Below are 6,000 nucleotides of genomic sequence, written 5' to 3'. Positions count from 1 at the left end.
GGGGGGGGGGGGCGGGAATCCAGTATGGTCATGTGTGGGAAATTTTTGTGTGTGAATTTTATAGTATTACACAGATATAAGCTCTTTTTAACAAGCCATTTATTTTCTCTTATTGTTAATCTTTTAAATTTTGCATTTATTGATGTAAAAAATGCTTTATTATAGATTCAATCCACTGTTCCATGTGTTCACTATTATAATCTTCTTATAAATCCCAAGCACTAGTTTAATTTACAGAGAGAACAATGGCGGGTCCCTTTAATGTCATGGAGATCTCAGCTTGGAGTTCCTTCATATTAATCCTTCTCCAAATGTCATCCCCTCCCAGGGCAAACGGCTGTTAGCTTCTAAGGAGGATTTTAACCTCCTTCTAAGGAAGGCAAAACTGAGTGGTTTCATTCCTCCATATACTCATATAGGCCACTTTGCATTTATTATCTCAGTATTTCCAACGAACGTGGAATTTTGGCCCAGATTACCCTAAGAATTGCTTCAAATCTCCTCTTTGCCTCCATATGTAGATAAAGCTTTAGACCATCCCACCTCTTCTTTTGATTCATTGCTTTTCAAAACTTTTCTTCTTTGTTTTTGTAAAAGCGAAGTGCAGAGATGAACTAATTGACTGTATTTCTTATCCATACGTCTGATGATTTTCAGCCATCTTGATGATCACGTGATCAAGATTGCTCAAAACCTGGCCCTTCGGAGGGCAGAATGAGAAGGAATCGCCTCCACACAGGCTGACGGCGACTGCTGATGACGCAGAGTCCACGCTCGCAGAAGCCTTGCCCGCACCCTGCCAGGGAACTCTTCTGAAACTAGGGCAAGCATTGCATGAAACCCCGTTTTCAAACCGAAACCATGAAAAAAAATGGTGGTTCGGTGTGGTTTTTGCTCAAAACCAGGTGATGCTTTGTGGTTCAGCCACGTTTTGACTTGAAGCCAGAGAGAGCTCACTGTGTTTGGCTGGATCTTGTTTTATGTTTCATGTTCCATTTGGTTTTGTTTCCCCAACCTGAAATCTGGGGTTCAGATGAGGGGTGCTGAATAAAGAAAATGAAGGTGGCATGAAATCTGGGGCAGATAAAGACAGCACTAGGTTTATAAAGGCCATACCACTCTCCTGGGTTACTGTCTGCTCCTGCTTTGTTTCAACATTCCTTCTGGAAAGAATCTTCTGCACACTAAATAGTTCTCTGAGATTTTCTTTAAAGGAGCAGAATTATTAACACCATACAAAAATAGCAAAGCCTATCTTGCTTTTGCTTTTTTTCCAATAAGTACACTAATAAATCTCTTTCTTCAGGTCGGCCATTGAAATATTTGGAGAAAACATTTTAAGCAACAGACTGTGACATTATGCATGCATGTCATGTTTTAAGCTTCTACTCTGTTGGATACTTGAACTTGTTAAATTTTCACCATGTATCAGAATATTTTACAGATGAGGAAACTGGGCTCAGAGTGATTGGATAACCTGCCCATATACAAAAAGGGAAGGCAAACAATTGTAACACTAGGTAGACCCAGCCAACAAATGGTAGAAGAAAATGTTGCTCTCAGTTCTTTCTCTAGCTCTTTCCATTATACAATGTTGCCTAGAAATCAGACCATAGTTCTGTCCTCCAAGAGCTTTTAACTTGGAGAAGGAGACAAAATATATACTTAAAACCATAGTATGTAGTGGAAAGTGATAAGTGTCCTAAGAATTGTCCAGATGGCAAGTTGTGTAAGTTCAGAGGAGAGGGGAAATCACTTCCATACACAGCATTGTATGTCAATTGTATCTCAATAAAGCTGGAAGAACTCTTTGTGGAAACAGTGACATTGGGGTACTGAAGAGTAGTTGAGTATGGAAATTTGGGGGAGGAAGGGAAAAATAGTCATGGTGAGGAAATCGGGTGGGTAAAAGCACAGAAATGAGAGGTTTAGTGGTTTAAGGGCAGGTTATAAAGGACAGTTGAGGAAAGTCACTTTGGATGGAAAGGTTGGGACTAAATCTTAGAGGGTCTTGGTTTTAGGAGTTGTATTCTACCTGTGGAGGAAAACCATTTCATATTTTTGAGTTGAGAATTAATAAATTCAGGGCAAAAGGCAGGCAAAAGCCTATGATTTAACTCTGAAAGTTGCTTGGGTCTCACTGGAAGTTCAGATGAGGATAAAAAATAATTCAGTAATTAGTCTTAAAAGAATCACTGAAGAAAAATGAATCATCCATATACTGTTTGAGCTCAACAATGAGTTATACTTGAATTTATCAAGCTCTTGCTTGAATTCTGAAGTTAGAATTTATTAGCACATATCTTGAAGGAATACACTGTCAACTGCTTATTTTTCCAAATTAGAACAATTCCCCAAACATATGGGGTCTGCTTTTCATTATTATCCCCACATCTACCCCACCAGAGAAAAAAGAAATTAAATTTAGATTCTCCCTAATGAGAGATATGAAACACTAAGGAGTAAGATTTGGTCAAGCAGTATTGAGTTTTGGAGGGCCACAAATCTTTGTGATACCAAAGATTTTATTCACCCTCTAAGGACCAATTTTTGTCCCCTTGGGTTTGATATTGCCCCTATTGGGAACCCATGATATAGACCCAAGCTTACTTTGGCAGGCTGTTTTCCTAAACACAAAGGAAACACTAATGTCTGGTGAAGTCATTATTACAGAAGGGAGGACAGATACAGTCTCCAAGCCCAATAGGTTGACAATTGATAGAGACACCACCTGAGAGGTTAGATGCAAAGATTAGATGGAGAACGCAGATAACTATTACGGAGGACAATCTTATTAGAGCATCAAGGTCAGTAACATGTTGGTTGAGTCTATTTCCCTCTAGCTACCAGTCCTTTCTATAAAATAACTTATTTTTTACCATGCATTCCAGCAGTAGCAAAGTCAAGAAAATGCTATAAGTCCCACAAAACACAACGTGAAGGTGCTCATTAATGTAATATACTTCTGAAGCCTTGACATTACACCGGCTCTCCAACCTGCCTCACTTATAAGGCAATGTTCTTTTAAGCAGTGGCTGTGACAATATTCATTTTAAACAACTAGATGGATATTCCTTGGAGAAATCACAACTTAAATAATAAAAACCACCCCAATATTAATTGCAGCACTATTTACAATAGCCAAGACATGGAAGCAACCTAAATGGCCATCAACAGATGAATGGCTAAAGAAGATGCACTATGTATATACACAATGGAATATTACTCAGCCATAAAAAAGAATGAGATAATGCCATTTGCAGCAACATGGGTGGATCTAGAGATGATCCTACTAAGTGAAGTAAGCCAGACAAAGACAAACATCACATGATATCGCTTATATGAGGAATCTAAAAAAAAAATGATAGAAATTAACTTATATGCAAAACAGAAATAGATCCACAGACATAGAAAACAAACTTACGGTTACCAAAGGGGAAAGGCGGGGGAGGGATAAATTAGGAGTTTGGGATTAACATATATACACTACTATATATAAAACAGATACCCAGCAAGGACCTACTGTATAGCACAGGAAACTCTATTCAATGTTTTGTAATAATCTATAAGGGAAAAGAATCTGAAAAAAATAGGTATATATATATATATATATATATATATATATGTATGTATAACTGATATATATATATATAACTGAATCACTTTGCTGTACACCTGAAACTAACACAACATTGTAAATCAACTATACGTCAATGAAAAATAAATTTAAAAAATACTTCTACAAAGCCCCAAATTAAACATAAATAAATAAATAAAACCAAACTGATCATTTAAAGTTTGAGAGTGTTTGAACATATAGTTGTTTGCTTTCTTTTAATTGAATGTGGCTATTGTTTGAAATGTCCAGTGTCTTCACCAAGTAAACACTGAAGTGTTTTATGCCCAGTGAACAATCTATCTAAAAGTTCTACCACAATGACTTACTTTCCATGGATGAGGATGAAGGTACTGCTTCTAGGTGAGTTTTATAATGAACTCAGAATTCGGTGGTCCTCACAGGGGAAATGAATGGGGATACTATTTCACAAAGAAAAAAAGAAATGAATGTGTCTTCCCTTTTTACCACCCTCAAGTGTATGACAAAAAGCCTAGTTTTATTGTGTTTTTATTTGTACTTTCATAGGAAGAAAAAATATTGCCCAACTTGAGGATTCTATTTTTTACTAGAATAACAAGATGTCATTGGGAGAGCATTACTTTATTGGAAAGTTTTTATTTTTTATTTTTTAACTTGTCTACCACAGCTTCACATATTTCATAGCTGTGTGTTTCCTGGCTAAAAAGCACCAAACTTTTCAACATTTGCTGCTCCTTGTGTGAACCAGATCAGGGCTAGGAAATTCCAATATTTAAGAACTGTAGAGGGTAATTAAGGGATTGTCTGATGTTTCGGCCAGTTCTGCTGATAAAGCGTGGGTTGCTTTATTATTTAAAGCTCTGCATGCTTCTAAGTCTCCTTTTTCTGATACTGAAGCATGTCTTTCTAAGCTACCTGGATTCAAAAAGGGAGTTTTTAGGTGGCCATGGGGTGTCCCTGGCCAGAGTTCTCAGACAAAATTAACACCTTTATTTGTACTGGGCCAGGTAAGCTCTTTGTTTCTTTTAGGAGACAGATGTTCTCCCTTGAGTTGGAAAGAGTAAAGCTCCACTGTGATGTCCACTCTCTTCAGTAGGCTGTGAGCACTGAAGTTTCCAGCCATGCATGGCTAATTGGGAGCCGTGAAGGCTCAAGGATGCTGTATATATTCCCAAACCCAAGTTCTAAGATATCTAACCTGTGATCCACACAGCCCACGGAATGATAGAAAGATTCTTTCCAGGCCTGGTTTTGCTCTTAAACATATGCTGCATACTCTATATACTGTAAACCTTCATTTTTTTCCTATAAGTCAATGTCTTTATGGCCAATGCATTTTTTTTTTTTTTTTTTTTGCATAGGTAGGCAACTCAGAGGCAAGCACTCTCTATAATCACCATCAAACAATATTAAGAAAAACCTTTCCATGGGTGTTTTACCAGATGCTCTGCAAAGCGAATTATCTAGGTGTGTACATGATTTGAAGGGGCTTATGGTGTCATTCAGGCAGACCTTGACAATCAAATGCTAACATGAAAACCACAGGGCTGATAGGTACCAGTCTGCCCGGGGGTGGCCATATTCATCGTCTTATTGCCACCTTCCTTTCTGAGTGGTTGTTGTCGGTTACTGTACCTGTCGTTCAACATTTTGATTATCTTCCCTGAAAACATACTTATTACGTGGTGAGTCTATGTTACATCTATTTTGAAGCCTCCTCTGTTTTTTAAGTGCCTGTGGTAGTACTTGGATAATGTTCATAGTAATATAAAAATATCAGCTTGGAAAAATCGGGCTAAGTTTTCACTAACAACCTTTTCTCTCCTTGGTCCAAAAGCACCATAATACAGAGAAGAAGGTAGGAGTAAGAGTCCGAAGTGCTGGCTCTGGTTGGTGGGGTGAGGTGTGGAACTCACCAGACTCTGGAACCAGGGAGCCTGGCTCCAGCACAGCCCTGCCCTCCGCTGGTGCATGGCCTGGGGCAAGCTGCTTGCTGTAAATAGTTGGATCTACCCTGCAGATAGGATTAAATGAGTCACTATACATAGAGGGCTCTAAAGAGCGCCTGCCTTGACAATAAGTGCCATACAAAGGTTTTCCGTTACTACTTTGATCCTGGTTTTGTCACCGAGGAGCAGGGCTTGGACCCCTCTGGGTCTCTCCCCTATGAACAATGGACTAAGTTCTCTGAAACCATTTTGCCTTGTTGTTTTCTTTCTAAATAAGGCATCTTGCAAACACCTAGGGGTAAGTCACAGGAAGGAGGGGGATCATATCACTTATCATCAAAATAGAATACTTTTCAGCTTGAATGGAGATGCTATTACTAATTAAGGACTACACTGGGCAATGCCTAAAGTCAAGCCAGTGTGGTCACACCACATACAGCAGGCAAGTGGTGA

At 38.6% G+C, this 6,000-nt stretch overlaps 1 protein-coding gene across 3 annotated transcripts in view; it reads right to left on the bottom strand.

Moving 5' to 3' along the window:
- RUNX1 (RUNX family transcription factor 1) overlaps positions 1-6,000 on the bottom strand; it is a 244,664-nt gene that overhangs the window by 172,932 nt on the left and 65,732 nt on the right. The window lies entirely within an intron of this gene.

Source organism: Lipotes vexillifer, unplaced genomic scaffold, assembly GCF_000442215.2.
Source record: "Lipotes vexillifer unplaced genomic scaffold, Lipotes_vexillifer_v1.1 scaffold1549, whole genome shotgun sequence".
NCBI classification, from domain to species: Eukaryota; Metazoa; Chordata; class Mammalia; order Artiodactyla; family Lipotidae; genus Lipotes; species Lipotes vexillifer.
This window is presented reverse-complemented; position numbering and strand designations above follow the sequence as displayed.